Source organism: Numida meleagris, chromosome 2 (genome assembly GCF_002078875.1).
Source record: "Numida meleagris isolate 19003 breed g44 Domestic line chromosome 2, NumMel1.0, whole genome shotgun sequence".
NCBI lineage: Eukaryota > Metazoa > Chordata > Aves > Galliformes > Numididae > Numida > Numida meleagris.
Genome location: NC_034410.1, coordinates 47,405,498 through 47,415,980, shown reverse-complemented (window position 1 = coordinate 47,415,980; position 10,483 = coordinate 47,405,498).

The window sequence follows — 10,483 nt, the reverse complement described above, 5'->3', positions numbered from 1 at the left end:
CCTTTTCCTTGCCCGCAGCTGAACTGTTTTGGTTTTGTGGGCATCGCCTCAGTGAATTCACATACTCCTCCAAAAAGATGGGAGGTCTCTCTGGAACGCTTCACATCTCCAAATCCCCGTGTTTTTAACAAGGAGGGTGACTTGGCTATGTATTACAGACCAAAGGCTTTCCAGACACAGAAACCACTTCCTCCTTCCCCTCCTTCTGTAGTTTGAAAGTGGTTTTGCGCTGCCACGTGCTAGATACCTGACAACAGCCGAGTTTTCTTCCCCACAAGCAGGGCAGCTCCATAGGGCTCCCTCCAGCAAAGAAAGGCCACAAGCAGCATTAGCTCCGCCAGAACATGGCTCAGGGTTCAAAGGTTAAAAACGCATTGAGAGTCGCTGATCTGAAGTAATATGTAGAGAATCAAGCAACGCTCTGCACTTGAGATCTAATTTAAGGCAGGCAATCACATCTTCATTTAGAAACAAAACTCTGTTGCAAGCCTGCAATGGCCATTAATGGGGGCTGACAGCCCGGAGATTTTAAAGTCTCTACGTCTATAGCAAGAGGTCAGCACTTCTATGAGGTAGCGTTCACTCTGAGATGTCAAGGTTTCACGCTGCCGCACTTGCAGCTTGGGCATTGGGCTGCTTGCCTGGATGGGTAACAGCCTCGGCCCTCCACTTCACCAAGGGCAGGTTTCTTCACAACGTTCTGAAGCAATTTTCCTCTGTAAATCGCAGCAGCAGTTACTGCAGCTCCCACACTAGCAACTGGAACTGCTATTTATTTTTACGGTAATGAATATACAGCAAAACTGTCTTTCCTCCTACCTGTGCTTTTCTGCTCAGCACACAACAGTGGTCAGACAGTGACTCATCCAACAGTGATATCCTAATTTAATTACTGCTTTTTGACACTGTTGATTAAACAGAGCAAAGTGTACCTCACCATTACTGCAGCCTCTCCTGATGGATCCCTTTCACTCTTTCCATTCCATTATTTTCTTTATCCTGCTACTTCTTCCTTCTCGGTCTCTTTATTTCCATCTTCACACTTTTCTTTGTCCCTTCCCCTATTCATTTCCCTGTATTCACATTTATGTCTTTTGCTCCTGAGTTTTTAGCACATTTGAACTTCCTTGGCATCATCTTTCCACTCAACTGTTCACTTCGTTTTTCCTGGCATTTCCACCCTATTCATCTGACATAACAGTTGTGTGTTTTTTTCTAAAATGTGAACAACTTCAATTTTATATGATGATGTCCTTTTCCTAATTATTTCTTATGAATCCTGTACAGTGAAATGCAAGGTGTCAGCCTTATACCACAAAATGCCATGCTAAGTTAACACTTTAAAACCATGTTTAACCACTATATAGTCAGCTTGTTAGCGCAGGAAGGTAATTTTGGTCCAGATTCAACTTCAAAGGTAGCAGATATATGAGAAAAAATGGCCCTTTGTGATCTTTGTGGTACTAAGAATGTTACCACAGTAATGATGTGAAGATACAAGATGATACTGTTGGAATAAAAATAAATAAATAAACAGAAACAAAGCCAAAACCAAGACTATGGGACTGAAAAAGGGCCTATATGTCTACAGATACTCATGACTCCACATTTCTTAGGAGAAATCATTATTTTACCCCCAGGTATTTGGGGGAGGTCATTTTGAACAGCAAATGTTAACGTTTATCTCACAAAACGTTCAAGGCAAGGCTTGTGGGAAGAAATAATATCTTTCATTTGACCAGTGGATACAGTTGGACAAAACAGCTAGTCTGTCAGGCACAAAGGCCCTTCTTCAAAGTTAGAAGTTTGCGGAGCACTGCCAGCCAGGTGAAGGAAGGGGTTGTCCCGCTATGCTCTGTGGCCTCACTTCCAGCACTGTGTGTGGTTCTGGATGCCACAAAATAAGAAGGACATGAAACTGTTTGAGGGCATCCAAAGGAGGGCTACGAAGATGGGGAAGGGTACAGAGGGCAAGGTGTATGAGGAGCAGCTGAGGTCCCCGGGTTTGCTCAGCCCAGAGTAGAGGGAGCTGAGGGGAGGCCTCATGGCAGCTGCAGCTCCTCACAGGGAGTGGAGGGGCAGCGCTGAGCTCTGCTCTCTGGTGATGGTGACAGGGGAGGGTCAGGTTGGGTGTTAGGAACAGGCTCCCCGGGGCAGTGGTCACAGTCCCAAGTGCCAGAGTTCAAGAAGCGTTTGGACAACGCTCTCAGACACAGGGTTGGAATTTTGGGTGGTCCTGCATGGAGCCAGGAGCTGGACTCGATGATCCTCATGGGTCCCTTTCAACTTGGGATATTCTATGATTCTATCATTCAAACATGAATTACTGTAACAGATTAATACTACAGGAAACATTAATCTGTGCTCATTGTATACTAAATATAAATAAACATGTAAAAAGAGCACTACGTGAACATTTGAAAACTGCATACTATTTTCCCAACTGCTTTTAAGTGGCTAAAAGAGAAAGAGTTCCACAATCTGCTCATGTCTTGTTTTTGTCATGCAGCTTTGTCATAAATTTAGTAACCAGAGGAGCTGACTGAGTGGTTGAAATGTACAGTCTTCAGATAGTTAAGGATTTCTGCATTTAACTGGCATAGAAAAAGACTAATATGATATGTTCTGCTGAAACCTATTTTTAAATTTTGCCAAAATCAATATAGTCAGGGAGCTCTTAGTAACATGAAGGGCTGAGATTGTTAAGGTTCAAATGATTGCTGTGGGATGGCAAGACTATTAAGATTAACTGGGCCTGCTCCAGCCTGCGGCAAATCGATTACCTTCAGGCTGTTTTCTGCTATTAAAACTCTTCAGGCAATTTATAGCAAAAGATACCACCCACAGAACATGATTACAAAGGCACTTGCTACTAAACTAAACAACTCAATTTACAAAGTTATTATAAGAATGCAAGAAAGAACATTACTTTCTTAAATGTAGAGTTATCCATTTCTAGCAACTATGAATTGCAAAAGAAAACCTTCCACACTACCTCAAAAGAGCTGCAGTACACCTCTAAAAATAAAATGACTCTTTATTCAATCTTTAAAAGACAGCAGTAACATGAAACAAACATTGGGTTTATATCATTGCAAGAGTTGTATAACTTTCTAGGAGGACTGTTTATTTCCAGCACCATTTTTCATATGAAGGAGCTCATTCCTAATCCTGCAGATCACAGAAAGACAAGTGATCCCAGTAGGCTAGCACATTATTTAGAACAAGTCGGGAAAAAAAGAAAAAAGAAATTTGAGAGCTCCAAGTAAATCTGATTCCTCTTAACTCTTGGTGGTGCTGGAGAATAAACTTGGTCATGAGAAAGACATCCTCTTAATCAGCTTATCCTGAGTTCTTTTGCCTAGGAACAGCAAAATCTGCAAGATGTCACTCCACAGTTTCTGCTGTCCCAGAACAAAGCACATACTGGACCACAACATTTGTGTTTCTGCTAAGCTTTTCTTATTTACCTGATCTTTCCATGAATGATCACTGCACTGACCTTTCTAATTTCAAAATCAGACTTTTCAGCAGTCTTGGGATGCTAAGTTGGATGTTTTGGATGCACTCCCAATAAAGATAACTCACAGTCAGTCCTCAAATAAAACACACTGCCTTGGCAATTCCTACATATTCTCTGGCAGTATTAATTCCTTAAGACACTGAATGTGCACACCTTTGTCACCAAACAGTCCATGGCTTACCTCCTTTTCCTCCACTCACTCTCATCTTCTGTAGTGTTTCTCACCACCAGTTATCTCACTCTCCCTCTGGCTTCAAGTGAAACCTTCACTTTGCAGCTTACTGTCAATGCTAATTCTCTCTCTCCCAAGGTGATTTGAATGAGAGTGCCTGTTGGCAACTCTTTTTTTATACTCATAGTAATGTTTCTTGTATTGCTCTGCTTTGTTCCAGTGAGAGCATATTGTGCAGATTTTGCAGCAAGAGGAAGGTTAATCTGCCATTGCCAGCTACCATAGGGCTTTGCTTCTCTGGAGTTTTCATTAAGCCCCCACACTTTCACACATTCAACAGCATACTTAGTAATAGCAGGACTCCAATGTAGCAAGTTAGGGTGCTTTAGCCTCCCTTTGCTTGCTTTATTTAATCCAAGGTTAGCATGCAGTGACAGCATAATGTGTAAAGTATGTCTCTTCAGCCAACAAATGTATGGCTGCTGCCTGGTTAGGAATACTAGACCTAGCATTAAACAGGCTATTTTGAGAACCGAGGGTGACATAGCTACAGCAACATGGATCTCAAAGCCTCAGGTAAATAAACATCCAGGCAGTTACAGCATTTTGAGCTCTATAACATATGACTATGTCTGACAACTATTAAGCCTACTTAAGCTTCAGTCACAGAACAGACAAATTCCTACTTAAGGAAGGCACTGAGAACAGAAGTCATTGAAACCACTTCTTGTGAAGATCAGATCAAAGGGTGGAAGTCCCTGGAGTCTCCCAAGGCTAAAGGAGCAGGATTGCCTTCAGGATTTGTACATGGATGAATCCACTGTGGAAAACAAAACAAAACAAAAAAACAACAACCACACAACAAAACTAGAATGCAATAGCAAACCAGTCATAGCGTGTACCTTGGTCTCTTTAACAACTCTGTGGGACCAATTCTCTTCATACAGAATACAAATACTTCCCTTAAATTAACTGCCTTAAGCATGCATTGCATGTATCCTGAAGAGAGAAAAATGGGCTCCTAGTGAGTTAGTAATACAGCAATCTGATCTCTGCTTACTCATCTCTGTTAACTGTCTTCTCTAACCTTTAAAGTTGCAGTTGTGTTTTTAACTGGAGCATCTATGCCTTTATGGCTAACTTTTCGTACAAGAAAAAGCTCATTTCTACTATAAACAAGTGAGAACAATTTACACAGCTTGCCTCCCTGAAACAAAAATCACATTTTTAGAATGAGAGATCCTGAAGAACCCTTCTTTCTTTGACACCAAATTTACCTCCTTCATTTCTATGGGTATGATTGTGAGTCTCAAATTGCCTGCTGCCAGAAGAACACTGAAGAACATTAGTGACTCAGTTATTCTCCACTTGGCTTTTTCTGATTTCTCGGCTTTCAGTTTCCAGTACCATTTTCATACAACCATAAATGCTTCCTTGTAGCTTTTGGGAAAAAAAATAAAAAAGAATAAAAAAACAAAAACCAACAACCCCTCCACAACTAATTAAAGAAAAAAGAACAAGTAATACTAAGAATATCAGGAAGAAGATTTGAGCTGCAGTGGGAACCTCTCCAATTACCCTTCCCTTCTTGCTGCAGACACAACGATTGCAGCAGCACAGCCTTCCACTTGCTCTTGCCAAGCAGGCGAGTTGGGAGATTTGCCAGCGCCCCTTCATATAACACAGAGTTTGATCATCTCCTCCCAACTGGGACCTGGAATGTTTCTGTAATACTTCACTGTTCTGAGGACTTTTAACTCCTCTGCATGATTTAATCTCCTTACAGCTTTCCAAGTGAAGAACCCTTGCTGTATGCTCCACAATCTCACTGCATGGCATTTGGCCACAGTAAGTAGTCATGCTAACTTGGCATAGATCAAATGAATCATAGGCACAGCAACTGCATCTCATTATGCTTTATTTGCAGGAGAAAATCATAGAGAAAGTTATCTGAGGACCACAGAACTCACTATTAAAAGCAGAAGTGATGAATCCAGGTGACCCTAACCTAATTTACCAGCCATTGCGCTTTTATTTCTTTTTATTTCTTTTTTTTTCTTTTTTTTCTTTTTTTTTTCTTTTTTCTTTCTTTTTTTTTGTGGAGTTGGTGTGTATCTGGCATGCCTCTAAGCAGCTGCTGCCAAAAGATGGATCAGAGAAGACAGAGGAAGCAGCTTGCAGTGACAAGCAGGAGCTAAATGACAACAGAACGAGATCATATGGACATGGACTGAGCCATTACTATATTTCATGGCAGACACCATCCATGCAAAATTGAGAACGTAAACACCATTTATGGTGGAAATATGGAAAGGCATGCAATGGACTTAGAATTCTGAGTAACATGACAACAGTGATCTGGAAGTGCTCACAGAATAGCTTTTCAGTTAACAACTGGCAGAGCTGCCAGATGTGAGAAACAGTAGGGCTCTGACATATGTTGCTATATCTATCAGTAAACCTACACTGCTGAGGATTTACTGGCAAATCTACTTTGGCAAGAGAAGCTTGTGGCCCACTGCTGAAACACTTACAGGCAGCTGTTACCAGAAACGCTAGTAGAGTTGAACCTTGCCTGTACAGATATTAGCAAGTTTATTTATGTTTCACTTTTGCTTACCCTGATATTCATGTCAGTGGGGATCTCATTATGTCTTTTACCTGCCCTGATAAATGAAGGCAGAGAAGAGGTAGATTAATTATCTACAGTGATAGAAAGTACTTGTGGCAAGCTAAGCAAGATAGCAGACCAGCCTAGAGGCAGGATGTTCCTACACAAACACCTCTTAAATGATAAACAAGACAATAACTTGGGAATGTTGTTTTCTTTCTGCTTACAACTAAACAAGGGGGAATTCTGTGTGATAGGCTGAAGTGACTGACGTGATCACTTCAAGGGCTGCATGATATCTGCTTTCTTGGTAAGTCTGGTCAATTTGCCAGAGATCTTATCAAGATTAAAAATATATATATGATGCTGAGGCTACAAGCTCTTTAACTTATACCCACGCAAAACTAAAAATATAATACAAAATGTACATAGAAAAACATTGACAATCCCATATGGAGTCCCTGGTGGTAACTAACAGCATCAGTTAGTTAGGTCTTCCTCATCTCCTTCCTCAACCTTAATTTCTTGATAACATCCCTGATATTGGTCCTGAGTATGTGTGTGCTTTCATCACACTTTCTGAGACTTTGGTAGTAACAGCACACCAATCACATTTTAAAGTCTGTTCCTACAAGATGTGCTACAATGTCAAACAGCTTTCTTTCTGTTCTCCATGTAGAGAGTTCACTTACAGGCATCATGGCACTACATAGCCTGTCATTCTGTCCTTCCTTGCTTTTCCACATTATCACTCTCGTCTCTTGAGCTACCATGAAACAGGTAGCGCTTCCTTTCAGTTGGAACGATACTTTAAGTCTCGTCCTCTGTGCCGACGGTTAACTACAACCGTTTCCCAGCTTATTTCTGAGTTCACAGTGCCCTCTACTGTTAAAGCCATCACCTCTCCTTCTGCATCATCTTGGTAGGGAAATAAATAAATAAATAAATAAATAAATCACAAAACAAACACAAGCCCAGAAATATGCCAGGTGTTCATACACACTCACTAAGATATTTTTTTTTTTCCAGAATTAACAGGAATTTGTGTTTCAAGATACACTATCATCCAGCCTAGGAAGCCAAATCTCGGTTGTTTTGCTGGACCAAAGCAGGCTGGCCAGGGTATATGTATTTGTTGCTGACTACAACATCAACAAGCCACTTTGTCAGAGTCACTGTTAATTTAAATTACACCAGTGATCTATGCAGAGCTTGTCTCACGTCTGACTTGTGAATGCTGAGTCATTTTGTATAAGGAAATGCTGCTGTACATGCAAAGTAAGAAGAATCAGGCCCCTGTTTCAAATACAAATTGTAACTACCTCGGTCACAAGTTTGTACAGCTCCTGGTGATCATCCTAGCTCTGCAGATAGAAATTACCTGTTACAAACAAAGAGACATCCCTTACAAACTCCTCTCCTGTTTGTGTCTGCCTCCTCTGTCTCCCTTTACAAGTGATATGGGATGCTGCAGACAGCTTCACTCTCTTGTGGGCATTTGTTGGAGCTCTACACACAATCTGGCAAGTGGGACCATCACTACCCTCCCACTACCCCATCCTTCCCAAGTAACCACAGACTCCTTCAGACACTCCTTCCCCCACCCCATGATAACACTACTCCATCTACCTTCACTCAAGACACTCACCCATTCCCCACCATTAGAAAATCCTGTTTGCTTATGATTTTAGCAAAGAGAATTTGAACAGAGGAAGAATCAATAGCCAAGAATAAAGTCCCTAGCCTGGCTTCTGAAGAAGTGTGCCACAGGTAGTACTGAAGGACTGTGGGTTGGAGGTTCAAAACATTTGTTTTTAAAATACACAATTTATTCTGTATTCTAAGAATTGTCAAGCTTTGAAGAACAATTAGTAGTGCTCAGCAAACAGCAGCTGGCTTACTGTTTCACCAAGCAGGTGCAACCACTCCAGCTCCTCAAGGCACTACAGCTTGTTTCCTGGTAGGGGATATTAGAGCATGATTACTCATAGCTCAACACGTAGGAGTTCAGAGGCTCTTCCTTGATGAGAGAGTACAGTGGTTGATATATGTTGATGTATACATTGATGATGGACTAAATCCTGAGTATGATACAGCACTCATTTTCTCACATTAGTGTGATAGGAAAATGAGAAGAGCTCGCTAAACAATCCACTTTTGAGCATACACGTATTCATATATATATATACAGATGGGTGTATGCACACGTTCTCGTGTCTACAAAATACTAAACACCAAACAGCACAACTGGGCAAGTAAGGCAACTTTCAAATGTTGCAGACATAGTTTATTTAGCCATTTTGCCATGCAACTTCCATGTGATAAAATCCCAGATAATTTCACTAATACTGAGCAGAGCCAAGGCTCTACTGCAGAGAATCTGTGGACCATCTTGTAATCCTGGTTTTCTTGGACTAAATCCTTCACTGGAAGGATGCTTGTAAAATTGCCATTTAGTGAATGGAGGAAAGAATTCCAAAGAGCAGAAGAGTATGCTGGAATGAATACTTAGTGCAGTTTTCTGGGACAAGAACTCACTGAAGGGATCATGTAGGGGAGAAGAGAAATGCAAAATGGCTATCATGAAAAGGTGATGAAGTTTTAAAAGATGCTTTTGCTTTAGAAAGGTTTCCTTTTTCCTATCTGCTGAGGCACTATCTGGAAAAAAATCTACCCAGTTTTCAAGCATGAAAACCCTCATTGCCCACTAACTCATAGATTCCCTGTGCCAAGCATAAAGTAACTTCACATTTATATGCCATATGCAGAAGTGCATTTTGCAAGCAGTGTGAAACCTCCACAATTGCAGCTGATATTACAAGACTTATTACTAGCAGTATTAGAAAAGTTGCAGAAGGAAGAATACAAAATAAACTGTTACTTCACTATAAAATGGTAAAAAAAAAAAAAACCTGCATTCTAGCGAAAACAGTCAACATTATTGCACAGCTGTGGAAAAGCAAGCATCACACTGGGTTTTGTGAGAAGGAGTTTCATACCTCCCTCATGAAGTCATCTATTGACTCCAGTTAGTACTTGTAAGATCTCAGTTAAAGGAATGCGTCTGATAGAAAGCACTGCACTTCAGGAAAGATGTAAACCCACTGAAGGATAGGGATTTTTCCTCATAATCTCCTTTATCCCTTACTGTCATTCTTGTTTTACACCAGTCACAGTCGTTGCAAAGCAGATTTCCCCCCTCCAAACATATGCACACAGCAGAAAAACTCTTGATGTCTACACAAGGAGCATGTGAAAAATAGCCCAGAGAAGAGTAATGAGTGGCAGTGCAATATCAGTTTTCGAAAAAGGCAAAAGGTTGATGCAAGAAGAGACAGAAGCACTGGATATGGAATGAAGGGCTAAAATTACACTCATGGACACATTAGACATGAGGGCTGATTTCTAGTGAAAGAATAGTTAAGCATCAGACTCTTGAAAGGACCTGTGGAATCTCCATTATTAGAGGCTCTTAAGAACAAATAAGATAAACATCTTTTAGAGGTGGTTTAATTATAAATTGGTCCTGTCTTGAGCCTAGGAGATGATCCTCTGAAGATCCTTCCCTGCCCTACTTTTTATTATTTCATACCAGCTAATCCCCCAATGAGTCTTTATGAAAAAAATTCATCCCAAGTACCCCCTGACCCAGCTGCGAGCTAGAGACCACCCAGATCCTCCATACCAAAGAAAACACTAATTTTACTGTGAGCTGCTGTTTCACAGCTGTTTGTCAGGAGGGCAGAGATCTGGACCAAACCTGAAACATTCATTTGGGGAAGCAGGAGAAGAAAGAGGAAACACTGAGTTTGCAGTTGAAAAATATTATCATTATTATACACCTGAGTTTCTCTACATGGTCTCTCACAGTGGTACTTCTCAAGTGAAGAACATGATCTCAAACGAGGGTGGGAGCAGGGAAGAGAATTGGGACAATAACCGATTAAGTAGCACTGACAATAGGAACCACCTAAGTGAAACAAGTCTGGAAAGGGTCAGGCAGTAAATGAGAACGAAAATGAAAATGTCAGAGAACAAAGAAGGAAAGAGAAGAAAAGTCATCTTGGAAAGTAATCTTAAATGTGCAAATGCAACAGAGGCCTAATCAACAACAATTTGACTGTTTTCATAAGTTTTTAAAGGGGTGCTGTGGGTGGAAAGGAAACCTGGTCCTAGA